This window comes from Trichechus manatus, unplaced genomic scaffold, assembly GCF_000243295.1.
Source record: "Trichechus manatus latirostris isolate Lorelei unplaced genomic scaffold, TriManLat1.0 scaffold00127, whole genome shotgun sequence".
NCBI classification, from domain to species: Eukaryota; Metazoa; Chordata; class Mammalia; order Sirenia; family Trichechidae; genus Trichechus; species Trichechus manatus.
Genome location: NW_004444063.1, coordinates 2067903 through 2094253, shown reverse-complemented (window position 1 = coordinate 2094253; position 26351 = coordinate 2067903). Strand labels below are relative to the sequence as shown.

General features: G+C 39.9%; 1 protein-coding gene across 3 annotated transcripts in view; it reads left to right on the top strand.

Moving 5' to 3' along the window:
• SMAD5 (SMAD family member 5) overlaps positions 1–26351 on the top strand; it is a 74491-nt gene that overhangs the window by 17959 nt on the left and 30181 nt on the right. The gene's annotated exons all lie outside the window — the stretch shown is intronic.

Genomic DNA, 26351 nt, shown 5'->3' with positions numbered 1-26351 from the left:
TGCAAAATTTACAACTTCACTCGTGACTTATAAGTCATTATGGTGAGCGAGATGGTAGTGAATGGTGACTGATTTTACAAGTGATCAGTTCACTAGTTAAATTTTTTAAAGTTTTTTATATTGAATTGTAACATAGTAAAGCACACAGATCTTAAGCGTACAGCTCAGTGAACTTTTTATGTATGTATACACCCACATAGCTACCACTCAGATCAAGATACAGAAATTTCTAGCTCTCCAGAAGGCCCTCTTTTGTTCCTTCTTAGTCTCCTCCATTCTGGCCTCTGTTGCCATAGGTTAGGTTTGCCTTTTTTTTTTTAATTTAGGTGAAAGTTTACAGAGGAAATCAGTTTCTCCTTAAACAATACACAGATTGTTTTGTGACATTGGTTGCCAACTCTGTGATGTGTCAACACTCTCCCCTTTTCCACTCTGGGCTCCCTGTTTCCATTTGTCCAGTTTTTCTGTCCCTTCCTGCCTTCTCGTCTTTGCTCTGGGGCTGGTGTGCCCATTAGTCTCGTATATATGATTGAACTACAAAGCATGTTCCTCATGTGTGTTATTGTTGGCCCTGTAAGAGCTCAGCTGCTAACCAAGAGTTCGGCAGTTCAAATCCACCAGCTGCTCCTTGGAAACCATATGGGGTAGTTCTTCTCTGTCCTGTAGGGTCGCTATGAGTTGGAACTGACTCGACAGCACCTAACAACATGCCCATTAAACCCATTGCCGTTGAGTCGATTCTGACTCATAAGAACCCTGTAGACCTGTCTAATCTTGGGCTGAAGGGTGAACCTCAGGAGTGACTTCAGTACTGAGTTATAGGGTGTCTGGGGGCCATACCCTCAGGGTTTCTCTAGTCTCTGTCAGAGCAGCAAGCCTGGTCATTTTTTGTGTGTGTGTGTGTGTGTGTGAATTTGAATTTTGTTCTACATTTTTCTCCCACTCTGTCCAGGACCCTCTATATTGTGATCCCTGCCAGAGCAGTTGGTGATGGTAACCGGGTACCATCTAGTTGTTCTGGGCTCAGTCTGGTGGAGGTTGTGGTAGTTGTGGTCTGTTTGTCGTTTGGACTAATCTTTCCCTTGTGTCTTTGGTTTTCTTCATTCTCCTTTGCTCCAGCTGGGATGGGACCAGTAGGTGTATCTTAGATGGCTGCTCACAGGCTTTTAAGACCCCAGGTGCTACTCACCACAGTCGAATGTAGAACATTTTCTTTATAGACTGTTAGCTCAGTTGAGCTAGATGTTCCCCAGCCCTCAGCCCAGTAGCTTGGTCCCTCAGGGAGTTTGGATGTGTCTGTGAAGCTTCTATGACTTTGCCCTGGTCAAGTTGTGCTGTCTTCCCTATTATTGGTCCTGTTTCCCCCTTTACCAAAGTTATCACTTAACTACTATCTAGTTCTATCTAGTTAGTAGTTTTCCCTCATCACCCATGCCCTCCCTTTTAACCATGAAAGATTGTTTCTTTCCATATGGAAACATTTTCATGTGGTTTTTTTTTTTCCCATGTGTTTTTATAATGGTGGTCTGATATACTATTTGTCCTTTTGCGATTGACTTATTTCACTCAGTGTAATGCCCCAGATTCATCTGCGTTGTGAGATGTTTTGTGGATTCATCATTGTTTTTTATCATTGCATAGTATTCCATTGTGTGTGTGTACCATAGTTAATTCATCTGTTGATGGGCGCTTAGGTTGTTTCCATCATTTTGCTATTGTAAATAATGCTGCAGTGAACATGGGTGTGCATATGTCTATTCGTGTGATGGCTCTTATTTCTCTAGGATATATGCGGGATCGTATGGTATTTCTATTTCTAGCTTTTTAAGGAAGCGCCATATTGTTTTCCAGAATGGTTGTACCATTTTGCATTCCCACCAGCAGTGCATAAGAGTTCCAATCTCTCCGCAGCCTCTCCAACATTTGTTATTTTCAGTTTTTTTGATTCATGCCAGTAATGTTGGGCTGAGATGCCTCATTGCAGTTTTGATTTACATTTCTGTAACGACTAGTGATCGCGAGCATTTCCTCATGTGTCTGTTAGGTGCCTAAATGTCTTCTTCGGTGAAGTGTCTGTTCATATCCTTTGCCCATTTTTTAATTGAATTATTTGTCTTTTTATTGTAAAGGTGTTGGGTTTTCCTATAGATTTTAGAGAGCAGATCTTTTCAGATTGTTTTGCCTATTTTTGAACGCTGTATCAGTGCAATCATGTAATGTGTTGTCTTTGGTATCTGACTTGTTTTTCTCAATATTATGTCTCTGAGATTCATCCATATTGCGTGTATTAGTAATTTTGTTCATTTTCATTGCTTTGAAATATTCCATTGTATGAGTGTATTATGATTTGTTTACCGACTCTACTGTTGATGGTTATTTGGGATTATTACAATAAAGTTGCTATGAACACGCGTCTCTTGGTGGACATAAGCACTCATTTCTGTTGGATATATAACCAGGAATGGAGTTGCTGGGCCATAGGGGTCTATGTTTAGGTTAGAAGATTTTTTTTTTTTTAACCTTTTTTAAAAAAAGTTTTTTCGATACAGAAATGTATACATACATTGTTATGTGACTCTAATTGCTCTCCCCATACTGTGACAGCACACTCCTCCTTTCCACCCCTGGTTCCCCATGTCCATTCAACCAGCTCCTAACCCTCTCTGCCTTCCCATCTCACCTCTGGACAGAAGCTGCCCGTTTAGTCTCTTGTATCTATTTCAGCTAAGAGGCACACTCCTCACGAGTATCACTTTATGTCCCACAGTCCAGTCCAAACCCTGTCTGAAGAGTTGGCCTCAGAAATTGTTTTAGTTCTGAGCTGATAAGAGATTCCAGGGGCCATGCTTTCTGGGAGGTTATTAAATATTATAAAACAATTTTCCAGAGTAATTGGGCTAATTTATGTTCCTATCAGCAGAATAGAGCCCTGGTGGCGCGGTGGTTAAGAGCTACAGCGAGCTATGCAGCGAAAAGGTCGGCAGTTCAAATCCACCAGCCGCTCCTTGGAAACCCTATGGGGCAGTTCTGTTCTGTCCCATTAGGTTGCTAAGAGTCAGAATTGGGTTTGGTTTTGGTTTTTGGTATCAGCAATATATGAGAATTCTAGTTGTTTGTGTTCTCATTAATACTTTGTCTTTTTAAAAATTTTAGCCATTCTGGTAGATATGGGGTGATATCTCACTGTAGTTTTATTTTGCATTATTTGCATTGGTAACTAATTATGTTGCGCCCATTTTCCCATCTTATGGCCATTTTGATATCCTCTTTTGTGAAGTTCCTGTTCAAGTGTTTTGCTTATTCACTAGTGAATTTTTATGATGAGTTCTGCTTACTTTTTTAGCTTTGTAAGTGGAGACTTAGTGAATACTTGGATAACTTGCACATGCTATTTATGCAGTTTGTAAAGTATGTAAGATGTTTTTAGAAAGAATTCCATCAAATGTGTTTAAAAGTTTTAATTATTCCATGTTTAAACTCCTGAGTGCAGGATTTGTCTCTGCTTCTCTCCCAGTGCTAGTTTTAAGATAATACTAGTATCTAGTCTTAAGTTTTTGGAATCTGATACCCATTGGTCTTTCTGAAGCCAAATTCTTAAAGTTGAATGACATCACCATTCACCAAAGTCGCTGGCCAATTTTTGTTCTCATTCTCTTTAAACTCTCTCCTATGTTTAATCTTTTGTGCTATCCTGCCTTTTTTTTTTTTTAAACAATTCTTTATCATTAACTCTTCCTCATCTTTCCTAACAGTAAAGGTTCACTGATATTCAGGTATTTACTTGCTGCTCTTTCACTCTGTTAAGAACCTGTTTATTCTTACTGTTTCAGCTCTTTGCAAAATGATAGATGTTTTTCATCTTCACTTTGCAAAACCTGTATCTCTAGTCCATAACCTTTTTCCAGTGGAGCTTACCATCATCTCTACTGACAAAGCTACCTTCCAAGAGTATCCTTAATTCTGTTACTGGAATTATCGTCTAAGTCACCTGGGTTTACAATTTAAACCAAACCCATTGCCACTGAGTCGATTCCAACTCATAGTGACCCTGTAGAACAGGGTAGAACTGCCCCATAGGGTTTCTAAGGCTGTAAATCTTTATGGGAGCAGGCTGCCCCATCTTTCTCTCCACAGGTGGGCAGAGGTGGAGGGATTTGAGCTGGAAGGTGTGTGTAGAGGTACAAACCAAAAGACCAAACCCATTGCTGTCGAGTTGATTCCAAGTCATAGCGAGCCTATAGAACAAAGTAGAACTGCCCCAAGGGATTTCCAAGGAGTGACTGGTGGATTTGAACTGTGGACCTTTTGGTTAGCAGCCGAGCTCTTAACCACTGTGCCACCAGTGCCCCATATTGAGGTGCAGTGGTAGGTAAAACTAGATTGGGACTAGATCCAGCGAGTCAGCCTCTTAAGTCTTGACTCTTCTTCTGTCTAAATACTAATGGTTGGAATTCATGCTTGAATAGTTCTATTCGGTTTATAAAACATATGTTTACATTGTTTTGTTTTATTACTTCAACATTTCAATGACTTAGGAACCATGGTCCCTAGTTTACAGAAGTATGAATAGGCTTAGGAAGAATAATACCTGGTCAAGGTCATATACTTAGTAAATGGAAGAATCTGATCTTCTATTTCTATGCTACTATTCTTTAAAAACTAAAAATAGTGAATTTTTTGAGTTATGAAATGTTTAAGTACACAGAAAAGTAGAGAAAATAACATCTATGTACCATCACAGATTATTTGCTTCAAATTTTCAAAGAAACATAGTTAAAGCTTTTTCATCGCTTTTCATCCTTCTTTCTTGTTTTTTTTTTTTTTAATATTTTATTGTGGTTTTGGTGAAAGTTTACACAGTAAATTAGGTTCCCATTTGATAATTTCTATACGGATTGTTCAGTGACATTAGTTACATTTTTCACAATGTGTCAGCATTCACTTTGTGTTTTGGTTGTTCCATTCCCAGTACTCTAGTTTCCCTGCCCCCTTATCTTTTCATCTTTGAGAGTAAATGTTGACCTTTTGGTCCCATACAGATAGTTTTTTAGTAGAGTATGGTACTTATGGGTAATATCCTTTATTTTGTGTGCCACTCTGTTGTTTCTCTAAAAGATGATCTCAGGATAGTTTTGATTCAAGGTTTAAAGAGTATCTCAGGGCTATAGTCTCAGGGAGTTCTCTAGTCTCAACTGGTCCAGTCAGTCTCGCCTTTTTTAAGAATTTGAGTTTTGTTCTACATTTCTCTTCCATTCTGTTTGGGACCATCTGTTGTGACCCCGGTCAGAATGGTCGGTAGTGGTAGCCAGGCACCATCCAGTTCTTCTGGTCTCAGGGTAGCTGAGGCCGTGGCTCGTGTAGGCTGTTAACCTTGCAGACTTGTTTCTTCTCTGAGATTTTTGCTCCTCACAACTAGAGACCAATAGTTGTTTATCTTAGATGACCACTCACAAGCCTTTAATACCCCAGATGCTACTTACTTCACAAGGATGTGGAACATGAACTTTCTGAAGTATATTAACCAATTGACTGAGTCATCCCATGAGACTAAGGTCCTAAGCCTTCAAACCTAGAAAACCAATCTTGGTTGTGTGAGAGGAGTATCTGTAGTTGTCTTCTATGAATATACATGCCTACACATAAACACATATCTGTACTTACACACACATATACTTCTGTCTGTGCATACGTATGTCTACACCTGTAGCTATCCGTATACCTTTTTGCCAGTACAACTGCATATGTGACCATACATTCTTTTTTGGTTTTTGTTGGAGTTGTCAAATTATATATGTCAAATTCTATTTTTTTTGATTAGTGCTGTAATTGAAAGTTTACCATTCAAATTAGTTTCTCATACAAAAATTTATACACACGTTGTTATGTGACCCTAGTGGCTCTCCCTGTAATGTGACAGCACACTCCCCTTTTCCACCCTGGATTTCCCGTGCCCATTCATCCAGCTCCTATCCCTTTCTGCCTTCTCATGTTGCCTCCAGACAGGAGCTACCCATTTAGTCTCATGTATCTACTTGAGCTAGGAAGTACTCTTTTCACAAGTATCATTTTATGTCTTATAGTCCACTCTGATCTATGTCTGAAGAGTTGGCTTTCAGAATGGTTTCAGTTCTGGGCTAACAGAGAGTCCTGGGGCAATGTCGTCCAGGGTCCCTCCAGTCTCAGTCAGACCATGAAGTCTGATCTTTTCACTAGAATTTGAGTTCTGCACCCCACTTTTCTCCTGCTCCGCCAGGGACTCTTTGTTGTATTCCCTGTCAGGGCAATCATTGGTATTAGCCAGGCACCATCTAGTTCTTCTGGTCTCAGGCTGATGCAGTCTCTGATTTATGTGGCCCTTTATGTTTCTTGGGCTAATATTTTCCTTCTGTCCTTGGTATTCTTCATTCCCCTTTGCTCCAGGTGGGTTGGGAGCAATTGATGCATTTTAGATGGCTGCTCACTGGCTTTTAAGACCCCAGATGCCACTCACCAAAATGGAAAGCAGAACATTTTCTTAATAAAGTTTGTTATGCCAATTGATTAGATGTCCCCTGAAAATTTGGTCCCCAGACCTCTGCCCCTGCTACTGTGTCCCTTGAAGTGTTTGGTTGTATTCAGGAAACTTCTTAGATTTTGGTTTAGTCCAGTTGTGCTGACTTCCTCTGTAGTGTGTGCTGTCCTTCCCTTCACCTAAGATAATTATTGTCTACTGTCTAGTTAGTGAATACCCCTCTCTCCCTCCTCACCCTCGTAACCATTAAAGAATGTGTTCTTCTGTGTCTAAACCTTTTCTTGAGTTCTTTATACTAGTAGTCTCATACGGTATTTGAACTTTTGCAACTGATTTCACTCAGCATAACGCTCTCCAGATTCATCCATGTTATGAGATGTTTCATGGATTCATCGTTGTTCTTTATAGTTGTGTAGTATTCCATTGTGTGAATATACCATAATGTGTTTATTCATTTGTCCGTTGATGGGCACCTAGGTTGTTTCCATCTTTTTCCTATTATGAACAGTGCTGCAATGAACATGGGTGTGCATGTATCTTTTCCTATGACGGCTCTTAATCTCTAGGATATATTCCAAGGAGTAGGATTGCTAGAGTCTATGGTACTTCTATTTCTAGCTTTTTAAGAAAGTACCAAATTGATTTCCAAAGTGGTTGTACCATTTAAATTCCCACCAGCAGTGTGTGTTTGTCACTCCACAACCTCTCCAGCATTTATTATTTGTTTCTTGGATTAATGCTAGCCTTGTTGGGGTGAGATAGTATCTCATTGTGGCTTTGATTTCCACTTCTCTAATGGCTAATGATTGTGAGCATTTTCTCTTGTATCTTTTAACCACCTGAGTCTTTGGTGAAATGCCTGTTCATATCCTTTGCCCATTTTTTAATTGAGTTACTTGTCTTTTTGTTGTTGAGGTTTTGCAGTATCTTGTATATTTTAGAGATTAGATGCTGATCAGATTCGTTGTAGCCAAAAATTTTTTCCCAGTCTGTAGGTTGCCTTTTGACTCTTTTGGTGAAGTCTTTTGAGGAGCATAAGTTTTTGAATTTTAGGAGCTCCCAGTTCTCATCTGGTGCTTGTGCATTGTTACTTATGGTTTATATTCTGTTTATGCCACGTATTAGGGCTCTGAGCATTGTCCCTGTTTTTTCTCCGATGATCTTTATTGTTTTAGATTTTATATTTAGGTCTTTGATCTGTTTTGAGTTAGTTTTTTTGCATGAGGTGAGGTATGGGTCTTGTTTCATTTCTTTACAGATGGATATCCAGTTATGCTAGAACCATTTGTTAAAGAGACTTTCTTTTCCCCATTTAATGGGCTCTGGGCCTTTGTCAAATATCAGCTGCTCCTAGGTGGATGAATTTAAATCTGGATTCTCAATTCTATTCCATTGGTCGATGTATCTGTTGTTGTACCAGTAGCAGGCTGTTTTGACTACCATGGCGGTATAATAGGTTCTAAAATCAGGTAGTGTGAGGCCTCCTACTTTGTTCTTCTTCTTGAGTAATGCCTTACTTATTCAAGGTCCCTTCCCTTTCCATATGAAGTTGGTGGTTTGTTTCTCCATCTCATTAAAAAATGCCATTGGAATTTAGATCGGGATTGCACTGTATCTGTAGCTTTGGATAGAATAGACTTTTCACAATGTGGAGTATTCCTATCAATGAGCAAGGTATGTTTTTCCACTTATAAAAGTCTCTTTTGTGCAGTAGTGTCTTGTAGTTTTCATTGTATAGGTCTTTTACATCTCTGGTTAGATTTATTCCTAAGTATTTTATCTTCTTATGGGATATTGTAAATGGTATTGATTTGGTGATTTCCTCTTGGAGATTCTGTCTGTTGGTGTAGAGGAATGCAACTGATTTTTGTATGTTTATCTTGTATCCTGATACTTTGCTGAACTCTTCTGTTAATTCCAGTAGTTTTCTTGTGGATTCTTTGGGGTTTTCTGTGTATAAGATCATATAATCTGCAAATAGATAATTTTGCTTCTTCCTTACTAATTTGGATGCCCTTTATTTCTTTTTCTAGCCTAATTGCTCTGGCTAGGACCTCCAGCACAAAGCTGAATAAGAGTGGTGATAAAGGGCATCCTTGTCTGGTTCCCGTTCTCAAAGGAAATGCTTTCAAAGTCTCTCCATTTAGGATGATGTTGGCTGTTGGCTTTGTATAAATACTCTTAATTATATTGAGGAATTTCCCTTCTATTCCTCTTTGGTTGAGAGTTTATATCATGAGTGGGTGTTGGACTTTGTCAAATGCCTTTTGTGTATCAGTTGATAAGATCATGTGGTTCTTGTCTTTTGTTTTACTTATGTGATAGATTACATTGATTGTTTTTCTAATGCTGAACCATCTGTGCATACCTGCTATAAATCCCACTTGGTCATGATGAATTATTTTTTTGATATGTTGTTGAAGTCTATTGGCTAGAATTTTGTTGAGGATTTTTGCTTCTATGTTCATGAGGGATATTGGTCTGTAATTTTCTTTGTTTGTAGTGTCTTTACCTGGTTTTGGTAGCAGGGTTTTGCTGGCTTCATAGATTTGAGTTTGGGAGTATTCCATCCTTTTCTATGCTCTGAAATACCTTTAGTAGTAGTGGTGTTAACTCTTCTCTGAAAAGTTTGGTAGAATTCTCCAGTGAAACGGTCTGTGCCAGGGCTTTTTTTTTTGAGAGTTTTTAAATTACCTTTTCAATCTTTTTCTTTATTATATGTTTATTTAGTTGTTTTGTTTCTGTGTTAATTTAGGTAGGTAGTGTGTTTCTAGAAATTTGTCCATTTCCTCTAGATTTTCAAATTTGTTAGAGTACAATTTTTCATAGTATTCTGTTATGATTCTTTTAATTTCAGTTGAGTCTGTTGTCATACCGTCCATGTCTTTTCTTATTTGGGATATTTGCTTCCTCTCGTGTTTGTTTTTTGTCAGTTTAGCCACTGGTTTATTGATTTTGTTGATCTTTTCAAAGAACCAGTTTTTGTTCTCGTTAACTCAGTTGTTTTTCTATTTCATTTAATTCTGCTCTTATTTTTATTATTTGCTTTCTTCTTTTGCCCGAGGGCTTCTTTTGCTGCTGTCTTTCTGTTTGCTCGAGTTGTAGGATTAATGTTTTGATTTTGGCCCTTTCTTCTTTTTGGATGTGTGCATTTGTTGCTATAAATTGACCTCTGAGCACTGCTTCTGTTGTGTCCCAAAGGTTCTGGTAGGATGGGTTTTCACTCTCATTTGATTCTGTGCATTTCTTTTTTCCGTCCCTAATTTCTTCTATAACCCACTGGTTTTTGAGCAAGGTGTTGTTCCATTTCCATGTATTTGATTTTTTTTCCCTTGTTTTTTCTGTTATTGATTTCCGGTTTTATGGCTTTATGGTCAGAAAAGATGTTTTGTAATATTTTGATGCTTTGGATTCTGTTAAGGCCTGCTTTGTTGCCTAATATGTGGTCTATTCTGGAGAATGTTCCATGTGCCTTGGAAAAGAAAGTATACTTGGCTGCTCTTAGGTGGAGTGTTTGGTATATGCCTATGAGATCAAGTTGGTTGATTGTGGCATTTAGATCTTCTGTGTCTTTATTGAGCATTTTTCTGGATATTCTGTCCTTCACTGAAAGTGGTGTGTTGAAGTCTTCTACTATTATTGTGGAGTTGTTTATCTCTATTTTTCAGTGCTTTTAGAGTTTGTTTTATGTATTTTGGAGCCCTGTCATTGGGTGCATAAATATTTATTATGGTGATCTCCTCCTGGTGTATTGACCCTTTAATCATTATATAGTGTCTTTATCCTTTGTGGTGGATTTTACTTTAAAGTCTGTTTTGTCAGAGATTAATATTGCCACTCCTGCTCTTTTTTGAGTGTTGTTTTCTTGATATATTTTTTCCCATCCTGTGAGTTTCAGTTTATGTCTCTAAGGTATGTGTCTTGTAGGCACATATAGACGGATTATTTTTTTTTAATCTATTTTGCCACTCTGTGTCTCTTTATTGGTGCATTGAGTCCATTTACAATCAGCATAATTATTGATAGGTATGAGTTTAGTGCTGTCATATTTTTATGACTTTTTTTGTGTATTGTTGACAGTTTCTTTGTTCTCCTTAATTTTCTGTGCTGAGTCATTTTTCTTTATTTTCATCTTTTTCGTTTTTGATTTTGTATTTGCTAAGCCTTTATGTTTTTTATTTTGATGTGTAGGATTGTTAGTTTACTTTGTGGTTACCTCAATATTTACTCCTATTTTTCTTCATTTAAATCAATCTTCTATTTCCTTGTATCACCTTGACTTCATCTCCATATGAAAGATCTATGACTACATTTTATTAGTCCCTCTTTTTGTTTTGATGTTGTCATCTTTTACATATTGATGTCTCTGTTTCCATGTTTTCAGTGTTTTAGCTTTGATTTATTTTTGTGACTTTCCTCTCAGGGTTATATCTGGCTGCTCTGTTCTGTGTTTTAGTCTTGGGTTGTTATTTGATGTTATTGATTTTCTAACTGGAGGACTCCCTTTAGTATTTCTTGTAATTTTAGTTTGGTTTTTGCAAATTCCCTAAACTTCTGTTTATCTGGAAATGCCCTAGTTTCGCCATCATATTTGAGAGCCAGTTTTGCTGGATATATAATTCCTGGCTGGCAGTTTTTTTCCATCAAGGCTTTATATATGTCATCCCATTGCCGCCTTGCCTGCATGGTTTCTGCTGAGTAGTCCGAGCTTAGTCTTATTGACTCCCCTTTGTAGATGACTCTTCATTTATCCCTAGCTGGTCTTAAAGTTCTCTCTTTATCTTTGGTTGTGGCAAGTTTGATTATAATATGTGTTGGTGACTTTCTTTTGGGAGCTACCTTGTGTGGGGTTAGATGAGCATCTTGGTTAGATATCTTCTCATCTTTCATGATATCTGGGAAGTTTTCTGTCAACAGTTCTTCAACAATTCTCTCTGTATTTGCTGTTATCTCCCCCTGTTCTGGTACTCCAGTCACTCGTTGGTTATTCCTCTTGATAGAGTCCCACGTAGTTCTTAGGCGTTCTTCATTTTTTAAAAAAATTATTTTCTCTGATTTTTCCTCAAATAAGTTGGTGTCAAGTGGTTTGTCTTCAGTCTCACTAATTCTGACTTCCATTGTCTCAATTCTGTTCCTGTGACTTTCTGTTGAGTTGTCTAATTCTGAAATTTTATTGTTAATCTTCTGAATTTCTGTTTGCGGTCTCTCTGTGGATTCTTGCAACCTGTTAAATTTGTCACTATGCTCTTGTCCAATCTTCTTAAGTTCCTCTTTGTCTGTGTGTTCCTTGGCTTGGTCTGCATTTTCCCTGTCTCCTTCCTGACATTTTGAAGAGTTCATTATATTAATCTTTTATGTTTGACCTCTGGTAATTCCAAGAATTTCTCTTTCTGTGGAAGATTTCTTGATTCTTTGTTTTGGGAGCTTGCTGAAGCCATCATGGTCTACCTCATTATGTAATTTGATATTGATTGTTGTCTCTGAGCCATCAATAAGTTATTATATTTGTTTATTTTATGTTTGCTTACTGTGTTCTAGCTTCTTGTTTTGTTTTGTTTTCATATGCCCAAATAGGCTGGTCATATGAGCTAGTTTGTTTATTGGTTCTTTTGAAGCTCTAATGTCCTGTCACCAGGTGGTTAGATCTGTTACTAGGTATGTGAGCCCACAAGTCCATTTACTTTTCTTGCATGGCTTCAGCTCAGGTGTGCAGGTAATCAGTCATGAAGTGTGTAGTGCAGGCTCTCACCTACCGTCGCAGACAGGCAGGGGTGATTGGAGTAGACACAGGTACCTGGCTACAGTAGGGTGTCACGCACTGGGCAAAGCAGGGCGCTGACAGCTGCCCCTGAGTGTCAGGGTGGAAAGTGTGTCCCTTTTCCCTAGAGTGCGTAGGTGGGTGGGTTTTGCAGCCGAACTGTGGGCACTCAGTGCTGTTGGCTGTAAGGGCTGGGAGACACCACTTATTCTTGGACCCCTGTTGCAGGCGGCTAAGTGGCATGGGTGGAGCCACCAGTCCTTAGGCCCTTGATGTGGGTAGGTGAGGACCGTGCTAATGGACAGAATGGTGTCACATGTCAAACCTGCCACTCCACCATTTCGCTGATACAGTTGAAGTTAGGTTTCAGGTATATAGCCGGTTGTATTGTGCTAATGAGGACGTACGCTTTTGAAATGGGCCCACACAGATCTATGAAGGGGTAAAAGGCATTCAGAGTCTGTGGACCCCTTATGCCTGTGCCTAAGCAAAGGAACTGTGCCTGCCCTGAGTTCCTGGCTTAGGGGAGCTATCAGATTATTTTTTCCTGTTTGTTAATTTGTTCCCTCTTCACGGCCGGGAGAATGGCTCAGGGCACGTGACGGGTTCTACTTCTGGCCCAGGGGACGCAACAATTGCTAAAGCTGGCCCAGGACCCCATTGCAGAGCAGGGAGGAGCCAGGTAAATGGGAGAGAGTTTCTTCCCAAATGGGGTGTTTTTTGATCTGCATGGTGGGTTAGATGCAGGTACTTATCTTTTGCCGATTGAGCGCCGCTTCTTACTGATTCTGGAGGCTTGAGTAGACTCTGCCACTTGGTCTCTCCTGATGTGGAAAACACGTTCCAAACGCCATTGCTTTCCTCACTGTGCACGCCAGCCGATCTGGCCTGCAGGATGCCAGTTCCCGCACAGTCAAGTCTGGCAACTCCTAGCTGCTTCCTAACCGTCTCTCCCTCCCCCTGCTCTGCTACTCAGTCCAATTCCTCAACTTTGCCTTTGATGTTCCGGGCTCCTAGATTTTCATATACAATTGATTCACTTGTTTTTTTACGGGTCTTTGTTGTAAGAGGGACCGCAGGAAGTGTCTGACTACTCCACCATCTTGGCCCTGCCTCCCTATGTCAAATTCTTTTTTACAAGTGTCCTTTTCTCTTGAGTGCTTCTGTGCGACATCATTTACTTTGGTCAGACTGTGCTCACTACACCAACACTTGGTGCCACTTTTCCCTTCACTGAAAATAACAAGTGTCTGTGATTTACAGTGTGATTTCTCTCTACCGCCCCACCCCTCCCTGTTAACAGTGAACATTGGTGTTTTTATATATATGTATTCTTCTTTTCTACCACTCATCTGTCAGTCTGTCATACTGTGGTGGCTTGTATGTTGCAGTGATGTCGGCAACTATGCCACCTGTGTTTCAGATACCAGCAGGGTCACCCATGGTGGACAAGTTTCAGCGGAGCTTTTAGACTAAGACAGACTAGAAAGAAGGAACTGGCGGTCTCTACTTCTCAAAAAATTGGCCAGTGAAAACCTTATGAATAGCATTGGAGTACTGATATAGTGCCATAAGATAGCCCCTCAAGTTGGAAGGCAGTCAGAGTACAACTGGGGAAGAGCTGCCTCCTTGAAGTAGAGTTGACCTTAATGACGTGGATGGAGTAAAGCTTTCGGAAGATTCATTTGCTGATGTGGCATTACTCAAAATGAGAAGTAATAGCTGCAAACCACCATTAATAATCGTATGAACTTAGGAAAATTTGAAGTCATCAAAAATGAAATGGAACACATAAAGATTGATGTCCTAGGCATTAGTGAGCTGAAATGGACTGGTATTGGCCGTTTTGAATTGGACAATCATATGATCTACTATGCTGGGAATGACAGATTGAAGAGGAATGGTGTTGCAGTTATCGTTGAAAAGAACATTTCAAGATCTATCCTGAAGAATAACACTGTCAGTGATAGCATAATATTGATATGCCTACAAGGAAGACCAGTTAATATGACTATTGTTCAAATTTACGTACCAAACATCAGTGCCAAAGATGAAGAAATTGAAGATTTTTACCAACTTCTACAGTCTGAAATTGATGAAACATGCAATCAAGATGCATTGATAACTGTTGGTAATTGGAATGCAGAAGTTGGAAACAAAGAAAAAGGATCAGTAGTTGGAAAACATGGCCTTAGTGATGGAAATGATGCCTGAGATTATTTGATAGAATTTTGCAAGACCTAACGACTTCTTCATTGCAAATACCTTTTTTTCAACAACGTAAACTATGACTATCAAGCCAGCTACTTCAGGATGATGGGGAACATGGTAAGACCAGTGAATTCCATGAGCATGAACCCGTTGCTGCATTTCATTTGCTGTGAAGTGAGTCCTTTGATCTGAGGTGATGCCATGTGGGATACCACCATGGTGGATAAGACATTCTGTAAGTCCACGAATGGTAGTTTTGACAGAAGCGTTGCGTGCAGGGGAGGCAAATCCGTATTCAGAGTAAATGTCTATTCCAGCGAGAACAGAACACTGCCCCTTCCATGGTGGAAGTGATCCAGTGTAATCAGTCTGCCACCAGCTTGCTTAGATGATCACCTTAAAGAATTGTGCCATATCAGGGACTAAGGGTTGGTTTCTGCTACTGGCAGATTGAGTACTCAGCAGTGGCTGTAGCCAAGTTGGCCTTGGTGAGTGGAAGTCCATGTTGCTGAGCCCATCCATAACCTCCATCCCTGCCACAATGGCCACTTTGTTCAAGAGCCCATTGGGCAGTAATGGGAGTGGTTGTGGAAAGAGGCTGACTGGTTTCCACAAAACATAGCATCCTTTCCACTTGATTGCTAAATCCTCCTCTGCTGAGGTCACGCTTTGATGAGCATTCACATGAGACACATATCTTCACTTCCTTGGCCCATTCAAAGAGGTCTGTTCACATGCCTCTTCCTCATACCTCCTTGTCACCAATTTTCCAATTATGTTCCCTCTGAGTCCCTGACTATCCAGCCATACCATTGGCCACAACCCATGAATCAGTATACAGTCACACATTTGGCCATTTTTCCTTCCAAGCTAAGTGAACGACCAGCTGCACTGCTCGAAGTTCTGCCACTGTCCTTTAGGGAGGTCCTAGCAAGGGGCTGTAGTGCTGCCACTGTCTGCTGTCGAGTGGTACCTGCATATCATGCAGAACTATCTGTAAATCAGGCACAAGTTTTCTCTTTCTCAGTGAACTGATTGTATGGAACTCCACCATGAGGTCATAGGTATGGACTGGGAGATGGCAGATACTGTAACAGGAGTGGAGACCATGGGCATTTGGGCCACTTCCTCATGCAACTTAGTTGTGCCTTCAGGACCTGCTTAGGCCCAGTCTGCTATAAACCACTTCCATTTAATGATGGAGTGCTGCTGTTCACATCCAGCTTTATGACTCTGGGTCAGACAACACTCATGTCGTGATGGACAGCTCAGGCTGCATGGTGACTTGGTGTCCCATGGTTAAGTATTCAGTGTCTCCTAAGGCCCAGTAACAAGCCAAAAGCTGTTTCTCAAAAAGAGAGTAGTTATCTACAGAGGATGGCAGGGCTTTGCTCCAAAATCCTAAGGGTCTGCGCTGTGATTCACCAATAGGGGCCTGCCGAAGACTCCAAACAGCATCTCTGTCTGCCACTGACACGTCAAGCACCATTTAGATCAGCCGGATCATATGGCCCAACTGGCAGAGCTGCTTGCACAGCAGCCTGAACTTGTTGCAGAGCTTTCTCTTGTTCTGAGCCACACTCAAAACTAGCAGCTTTTTGAGTCATTTGATAAATAGGCCTGAATAGTATACCCAAATAAGGGATAAGGGATATGTTGCCTCCAAAATCCAAAGAGGCCCACCAGGCATTGTGCCTCCTTTTTAGTTGTGGGAAGGGCTAGATGCAGTAACTTATCTTTCACTTTAGAAGGAATTTCTTGACATTCGCCACACCACTGGACCCCTAGAAATTTCACTGAGGTAGAAGGCACTTGAATTTTTGCCAGATTAATTTCCTACCCTCTAGCATGCAAATCTTTTACCAATAAGTCTAGCGTCATTGATATTTCTTCCTTACTAGGTCCAGTCAGCATAATGTCATCAATGTAATGGACCAATGTGGTGTCTTGTGGAAGGGGAAAGGCGATCAAGGTCGCTGCAGACTAAATTATGACATAGGCCTAGAGAGAAACCCTGGTGGCGTACTGGTTAAGAGCTACGGCTGCTAACCAAAAGGTTGGCAGTTCAAATCCACCAGGCGCTCCTTTGAAACTCTATGGGGGCACTTCTTCTCTGTCCTATAGGGTCACTGTGAGTCAGAATCGACTTCACAACAAGTTATTGGTTTTGAGGTAGGACAGTGAAGGTTATTACTAGCCTTGCCAGCTGAAGGCAAACTGCTTCTGATGGTTCTTTGAAACAGGTATGGGGAAAAAAGTATTATTAGCCACATCAATAGCTGCATACCAGGTAACTGACCAAAACAAACCTTTTGCCGTCAGTCGATTCTGACTCATAGCAACTCTATAGGACAGAGTAGAACAGCTCCATAGGGTTTCCAAGGAGTGACTGGTGGATTTGAACTGCTGACTTTTTGGTTAACAGCCACAGCACTTAACCACTGTGCCACTAGGGCTCCATACCAGCTTCCGGGAGATGTATTAATTTGCTCAAGCGGTGAAGCCACATCTGGAACAGCAGCTGCAATTGGAGTCACCACCTGGTTAAGTATTTGATAATCCACTGTCATTTTCCAGGATCCATCTGTTTTTTGCACAGGCCAAATAGGCAAGTTGAATGGAGATGTGGTGGGAATCACCACCCCTGCATCCTGCAAGTCCTTGATGGTGGCAGTAATCTCTGCAATCCCTTCAGGAATGCAGTATTGCTTTTGGTTTACTATTTTCCTGGGTAGAGGCACTTGACTTTTCCTACCATAATAGCCCTTACTCCATTAGTGAGGGATTCAGTGTGGGGGTTCTTCCAGTTGCTGAGTGTATCTATTCCAATTATGCATTCTGGAACTTGAGAAATCCCTACAGGATGGGTTTGGGAACCCACTGGACCCACTGTAAGCCAAACCCGAGCTAAGACTCCATTGTAAACCTGACCTCCACATGCCCCACTCTGACTGGTGGGCCACAGTGACATTTTGGGTCTCCTGGAATTAGTGTCAATTCAGAGCCAGTATCCAGTAATCCCTGAAAATTCTGATTATTTCATTTTTCTCAGTGAACAGTCACTCTCATAAATGGCTGTAGATCCCCTTAGGGAAGGCTGGGAGAAAAATTTACAGTATAAATTTTTGGCAGTGTAGTGGGGTTCTTCCTTAAGGGGACCTGGCCTCCCCTTCATTCGAGGGGTTGTAGATCTGTAAACTAGCTCAAGTCTGGGAATTGACTGAGGGACCAGAGATTCTCTATTCTGCTACTAGAGTTAGACTGCTGTTCACTTGACCTAGAATTCTTCTGCTTGTACAGATCGAGTAAATATTTAGTAGATTTCCTAATCTGTTTCACCCCTAGGGACATCATGACTAAATAGCCAACACCATTAAGTCCATATGAGTCAGACTATTTTGATTACTGTTTTGACTCCACTGTGCATTATGGTAACCACGCCCACCTTGTCTTTGTTGATTGAGTCCCGCCACTTGGCCTCTACCACCATGGGGTCCAGTCAGCCCCGTTGTAGTTCCAAACCAAACCAAACCCGTTGCCATCAAGTCGATTCTGACTCATAGCTATCCTATAGAACAGGGTAGAACTGCCCCATGGGGTTTCCAAGGAGTGGCTGGTGGATTCGAACTGCCAAAAAACGTTGCTGGGATTTGTATCGGGATTGCATTGTATCTGTAGATCGCTTTAGATAGTATTGACATTTTCACTATATTAAGTCTTCATATCCATGAGTATGGAATGTCCTTCCATTTGTGTAGGTCTCCTTTAATCTCCTATAGCAGTGTTTTATAATTTTCATTGTATAAGTCTTTCATGTTCCTAATTACGTTAATACCTAGGTATTTTATTGTTTTGGGGGCTATTGTAGATGGTATAGTTTTCTTGATTTCTTTTTCTCAGCCTTCTTTCTTTCCTCATCAGAGTAACCAGTATTTATTATACTGAGATTGTTGTTGTTAGCAGCTGTTCAGTCAACCCCAACTCATGGCGACCTTATGTAGAACAGAACAATGCCCAGTCAGCCCTGCATCATCCTTACAGTTACCAGCATGCTCGAGTCTGTCGTTGTGGTTATTGTGCCAGTCCATCTATCTTACTGAGGGTATCCTATGCCCTCATTGGCCCTCTGTTTCACCAGTCATGATGTCCTCTAGCAATTTATCCCTCCTAATGACGCGTCCAAAGCAAGCAGTTTGGACAGTTTTCTGTTGTAATCCATAGGTTTTCACTGGCTAAGTTTTGGAAGTAGATCGCCAGGCCTTTCTGCCTCATCTTAGTCTGGAAGCTCCACTGAAACCTGTCCACCATGGATAACCTTGCTGGTATTTGAAATACTGGTGGCATAGCTTCCAGCATCACAGCAACACGCAAGCCACCACGATAAGACAAACTGACTGGTAGATCATAAGATTAGTATGCATCATTTCCGTACATAGGTTAATTCTGTTACTGTATCTGTTCATAGCTGTCAGTAACATTTTTTTTGGTTGTAAAGTTTATACAGATGCCTTTATAAAGCTAAGTGCATATTTGAAAATTGCTTTTTTTAATTCATTCATTCACTCATTTATTTAATAAATAGACATCGTCTAAGTCCAAGGGATAATTGGTGGTAGATAGGGAAGACAGGCTACTTCTTTAATGGCATTTAACATTTCAGTAGAGAAAGCATATAATAAATAAAAATGATAACATATCAGGTAAGTATAAATGCTCTGAAAGAAGATTGAATAGAGTCGGGATAGGGAGTGATGTGAGAATGAGATGTATACTGTTTTAGATAAAGTAGTCAGGAGGTGATATTTTAGCAAGTGAGATTAAGGAGGTGACATTTGAGCAACTGGGTTAATTTGAGAGAGTAAACTGTGTTAAAATCTGGGAGAAGAGAATTCCAGGGGCTGGGAACATCAAGTGCAAAGGATCTGAGGTGGAAATGACCTTGTGGTAATTGAGAAATGGAAGGAAGTCAAATGTGATGAAGTGCCATGTTAGCTAGAGGGAGAATGGGAAGAAATGAGTTTGGAGGGGATGCTGAGGGCCCAAAATATAGGTTTTGTGAGATAATATTAAAGAGTTTGGATTTTGAGTGTGATGGAAAGCAACCAGATGATTTTGAACAGAGGAATGACACGATTTGGTGTACTTTAAGATTACTTTTACAGTATAGAATTCTGTGTAGTGTGTAAAAGAATATGGAAGATCTGTGTTGATATGGAAAGATCTTGAAGATAACATTGTACAATTTTCTATACTTTGCTTTTTTTTTCTTTTTATGTAAAAAAAAAACTAAAATTTTTTTGGTATCTGCTTGTATATGTGTACAATTTCTCTGGAAGGACATGAGACAAATATCAAAGTGTTTACCTATAAGAAGGGGAACTGATCTGGGGGAGAAGAGTGGGAGGAGAACTGACCACCCATACACTTTTTATGCATCAAGAAAATATTTGAAAATCATACAGAAAAGTACACACACACATAAGTATCCAACCAGGCAAATTTTTACAGACTGAACTCTCCCATGTAACCTGCACTCAGATGAGAAGCAGAAGTTTACCTGGACAACTGAAACCCCTCAATGTCCCTTCAAATGATAACTCTCCCTTCAAATGATAATGCCACCCCTCCCTTCGAACGATAACCACCATCCTGACTTCTAACAGCATAGATTAGTTTTGCCCGCATTTTATGTCAGCTCTCTTAACTCCATTCCACTCAGCATAATTTGTTTTGAGATTATCTATTTTTATTTTCATATTATGTAAGAAATACATTAATACGTTATGTTTGTTAAAAGGTTCAAACAATACAGAAGTATATAGAACAAAGTATGCAGAACCCTCTTCAACTGCCTCAACTCCCCAGAGGTAACTGCAATTAATAATTTAGTATGTAGCCATCTAGTCCTTGTTCTCTGTATTTACATATGCAAATAACTTTTTCTTTTTTGATGTTAGTACGTAAAATGGCTAGTACTTAATAATGTTGACAATAATAATAGTGTTAATATTTATTAAGCATTTTCTGTGTACTCTGTATGCTGAGCAAATAATCCCAGAAGCTGGACTATGTGAAAAAGAACAGGACATCAGGATGGAAGGAAGACTGATTGACAACCTGTGTTATGCAGATGACACAACCTTGATTGCTGAAAGTAAAGAGGACTTGAAAGCACTTACTGATGAAGATCAAACACTACAGCCTTTAGTATGGATTAGACTTCAACATAAAGAAAACCAAGATCTTCACAACTGGACCAGTAAGCAACAACATGATAAATGGAGAAAAGATTGAAGTTGTCAAGGATTTCATTATACTTGGATCCACGATCAGCACCCATGGAAGCAGCAGTCAGGAAATCAAACATCACATTGCATTGGATAGATCTGCTGCAAAAGACCTCTTTCAAGTGTTAAGAAGCAAAGATGTCTCCTGGAATACTAAGGTGCTCTTGATGTAAGCCGTGGTTATTTTCAGTCTCCTCATATACATGTGAAAGCTGGACAGTGAATAAAGAAGACCAAAGAAGAATTGATGCTTTTGAATTACGATGTTGGCAAAGAATATCGAATATACCATGGACTGCCAGAAGAACGAACAAATCTGTCTTGGAAGAAGTACAGCTAGAATGCTCTTTTTAAAAGCAAGGATGGCGAGACTTCGTCTCACATACTTTGGACATGTTATCAGGAGGGACCTGTCCCTGGAGAAGGACATCATGCTTGGTAGAGAGTCAGCAAAAAAGAAGATCCTCAACGAGATGGATTGACACAGTGGCTGCAACAGTGGGCTCAAGTCTAACAACGATTATGAGAATGGTGCTGTACTGGGCAATGTTTTGATGTACATAGCATTCCTGTGAGTTGGAACCAACTTGAAGGCACCTAACAACAATAACAATGTACTTTTCACTGTATACTTTTCTATGTACTCTACTAATATATTTAATATATACAAATATATTATTTATAAATAATAACCCATTATTCCCATTTTACAGATGAGGAAACAGAGGTCAAGTACCATACATAGTACTTACAGTATCCACCTTATTCTTTTTAATGGCTGCGTAGCATTCTTACATCACATTTAAGCCCTGTTGATTACAGTTAGTTAAATTGTTTCTATAATCATTGCTACATTTAGAATGAAATCTGTATTCTGAATTCTCGTCTTCAAGCTCCTTTCCTCCCCCTCCCCCCAGCTGGCCCCAAACATATCTCTCCATTGCTTATACACATTCCTCACACACATGCACTGCCCTGTGTAGCCTCTCTTTTATTCCAGTATTCCTGAATAAGATCTCAGTCAGCCAGGCCTATCTCCTCTCTGTCTTAGGAAATGCTCTGTTGGTGTCTGCCTCCATATTTTTTTGTTCATGTCCTTTTACCTTTGAAATTTCCCTTCTTGTGGCAGACAACCAAAATATCCCATTTCTTTCTGACCCAGATAGATTTTATCCTACCTCTTTTATGAAGCTACAACTGAGATAAACCCTTCTTTCAGTTTGTTTAGCACATAACACTTAACAGTCTATGACTTGTTACTAAATAATATGCTTTTATTCTCGTTATATTTTTCTAGTTTAATATGGCCAGTTTTGCTTGCTAGGCAAAAATCATCCTCCATAGGGTTGGGGAAGGTAAGGCATATGGCCTGCCCACACAAAAGGAATATGTATAGTTTCACTCTCCTGCACCCCACTCCACTCCCCATGGGTGCCAGCATAGTAGTCTCCATAGACACTACTATTTGATCAGTACCCAGAACAGAGCCTGGCACTTGATAGACTCTCAGTAAGTATATGCTGAATGGATGAATCAGTTGGCTCTGAGATGAAACCTATTTGGCAATGAGTTTTTTTTGTAAGCCTCTTCATAACTGTTCACAGTACATGGCATGTAACATGCAATCAATAATTATTTGTTGAGTTTAACTCAGTATTATTTTACTTTATGCTTACCTGAGTTTTAACTGAACATGTATGTTCTTTTCAGGGAAGATACACCCCAGTTGAGAATGGTCTTGATGCTAGAATTTGTCAAAGGCAGAACTGCAATATTATTTGGCAATTTTAGGCACAAGAAAGGAAATATCTTTGCTACTGACATCTTTTTTCCAAACATTACTCCGGCCATTTCACTAGCTGCTCATTGTCTATAGTTGACTGTCTAGTGACCTGCAGGGGATTTTATCCACACTTATCAGTGGAGCTCCACTGCATATCACTTCCACTTATCATCACCCAGAGTTTCTTAATAGTACAGAGTGCCTGGAGCAGGTTCATTTGGGCAATCTTTGGTCTGTGTTTGTTTTCCCATTAGTAAATGAATATTGTATTCCAAATAACTGTAATACTATATATGAAGGAAGTAAATTTATTTAATATAGAAACAAGGCTTAAAAGGTTTTAATGTGTGTGATGCAGGCAGAAACCTCAGTTTCCAATACATTTAGTGTAAAATAACATGCTTAAAGTATCATAGAAGCCAGTACCAAAAATTCTCTGCTGTCGAGTCGATTCTGACTCATAGCGACCCTATAGGACAGAGTAGAACTGCCCCATGGGGTTTCCAAGGAGCACCTGGTGAATTCAAACTGCCGACCTTTTGGTTAGCAGCCGAATGCCTAACCACAGCGCCACCAGGGCTCCACAGAAGCCAATAGAGATTATAAAATTATAAATCATCCTTTGTTGGATTAAGCTATGATTTTATTTTCTTTAAATCTATTTGATATTCTTTTTAAAATAGATACTTCCCATTTTTCTGGCATTTATGTATTATGATTTATTTGAGGGTTTCATGCATTTTATCTCACGACAATCCTCAATACAGTTTGCATCTAATAATGACTTGAATGTTATCAGTGGTTTTTGCTCAAACTTTGTAAGTCTGTGAAACATTTTTTTTCCTGCTCTCACTATTTGTATTTAGTATTGTACTGGAGGTTCTAAACAAGTTGCCATTGAGTCAGCTCTGACTCACAGTGACCCCAAGTGTGTACAGAGTAGAACTGTGCTCCAAAGGGTTTTCTTTTTTTAAAAATTTTTCTTTATTGTACTTTAGGGGAAGGTTTACAGAACAAATAGTTTCTCATTAAACACTCAATACACAAATTGTTTTATAACATTGGTTAACAACCCCACAACATGCCAACACTATCCCTTCTCGACCTTGGAGGACCTTTTTTTTTGGTGGGGAGGGAGCATATGTAGCCAAAGATACACCATTTCAAAAATTTCTACATGTATGAGTCAGTGACATCGATTATGTTCTTCCAGTTGTGCTGCTATTCTCACTGTCCTTTTCCAAATTATTCCATCACTATTGTCTTCAACTCACTGTCCCCTAGGCTTCCCATCAGACCTTTTGAGTTGGTGTTGTCAATTTGATCTCACATAGATAATTCTTTTTTTGTACTTTAGATGAAGGTTTACAGAACAAAATAGTTTCTCGTTAAACAGTACACATATTGCCCTATGACAATGGTTAACAACCCCATCACATCTCAACACTGTCCTTACTCAAACTTGGGTGCCCTATCACCAGCTTTCCTGTCCCCTCCTGCCTTCTAGTCCTTGTCCCTGGACTGCTGTGCCTCATTAGTCTCGTTATGTTTTATGTGGCTGCCCAGTTCCCGGCTGAATGGTGAATCTCGGGAGTGACTTCACCACTGAGCTAAAAGGGTGTCCGGGGGCCATACTCTCGGGGTTTCTCCAGTCTGTCAGGCCAGTAAATCTGGTCTTTCTTCGTGTGTTAGAATTTTGTTCTACATCCTTCTCCAGCTCTGTCCAGAACCCTCTGTTATGATCCTGGTCAGAGCAGTCAGTGGTGGTAGCCGGGCACCATCTAGCTATACTGGTCAGTCTGGTGGAGGCCTTGGTAGCTGTGGTCCATTAGTCCTTTGGACTAATCTTTTCCTTGTATCCTGTTCTCTTCATTCTCCCTTGCTCCCGAATGGGTGAGACCAGTGGAGTATCTTAGATGGCTGCTCACAGGCTTTTAAGACCCCAGATGCTACTCACCAAGGTAGAATGTAGAAAATTATCTTTATAAACTGTGTTATGCCAGTTGAGCTAGGTGTTCCCTGAGACCATGGTCCCCACAGCCCTCTGTCCAGCAATTCAGTCCCTCAGGGAGTTTGGATGTGTCTATGGAGCCTCCATTACCTTTCCTTTTACAAGTTGTGCTGGCTTCCCCAGGATTGTGTACTCTTACCGTTCACCAAAGTTACCACTTATCTATTGTCTATTTAGTATTTCCCCCTCACCCCTCCCATCTCGTAACCAACAAAGATTGTTACTTTTTGTGTGCAGACTTTTTCATGAGTTTTACAATAGAGGTCTCATACAATATTTAATCCTCTTGCGATTGACTTCTTTCACTCAGCATAATGCCCTCCAGTTTGATCCATGTTATGAGATGCTTCACAGATTCATCATTGTTCTTTATTGTTGCATAATACTCCATTGTGTGTATGTATCATACTTTGTTTATCCATTCATCTGTTGATGGGCATCTTGGTTGTTTCCATCTTTTTGCTATTGTGAACAGTGCTGCAATGAACATGGTTGTGCATATGTCTATACGTGTGACGGCTCTTATTTCTCTAGGATATATTCCTGGGAGTGGGATTGGTGGATCGTATGGTATTTCTATTTCTAGCTTTCTGAAGAAGCGCCATATCATTTTCCAAAATGGTTGTATCATTATGCATTCCCACCAGCAGTGCATAAGAGTTCCAATCTCCCTGCAGCTTCTCCAGCATTTGTTATGTTCTATTTTTTTAATTCATGCCAGTAATGCTGGGGTGAGATGGTATCTCATTGTGGTTTTAATTTGCATTTATCTAATAGCTAGTGATCGCAAGCATTTCCTCCTGTATCTGTTTGCTCCTTGAATGTCTTCTTTGATGAAGTGTCTGTTCATTTCCTTCACCCATTTTTTAATTGGATTATTTGTCTTTCTGTTGTAGAGGTGTTGGAGTTTCTTGTAGATATAGAAATTAGACGTTTGTCTGACTTGTACTGTCCAAAAATTTTTTCCCAGTCTGTAGGTTCTCTTTTTACTCTTGGTGAAGTCTTTTGTTGAGCATAGGTGTTTGATTTTTAGAAGATCCCAGTTATCTAGCTTATCTTCTGGAGTTTGTGTGCTGTTGGTTATGGTTTGTATCCTGTTAATGCTGTGTATTGGGGCCTCTAGCGTTGATCCATTTTTTTCATCTAGTAACGTTTATAGTTTTCGGCATTATTTTTAGGTCTTTGATCCGTTTTGAATTAATTTTTGTATATGGTGTGAGGTATGGGTCCTGTTTCATTTTTTTGCAGATGGACATCCAGTTTTGCCAGCACCACTTTTTAAAAAGACCATCTTTTCCCCCATTTGATGGACTTTGGGCCCTTGTTGAAGATCAGGTGACCGTAGATGGATGGATTTACATCTGGGTTCTCAAATCTGTTCCATTGGTCAAAGTATCTGTTGTTGTACCAGTACCAGGCTGTTTTGACTACCTTAGCTGTATAGTAGGTTCTGAGGTCAGGTAGTGTGAGTCCTCCTACTTTATTCTTCTTTTTCAATAGTGCTTTGTTTATCCGAGGCTTCTTCCCTTTCCATATAAAGTTAATCATTAATTTTTCCATCTCTTTAAAGAATGTTGTTGGTATTTGGATCGGGATTGCATTGTATTTGTAAATTGCTTTGGGTAGGATTTTCATTTTCACAATGTTGAGTCTACCTGTCTATGAGCATGGTATGTTTTTCCATTTATGTAGATCCCTTTGGGTTTCTTGCAGTAATGTTTTGTAGTTTTCTTTGTATAGGTCTTTTACACCCCTGGTTAGATTTATTCCTAAGTGTTTTATTTTTTTAG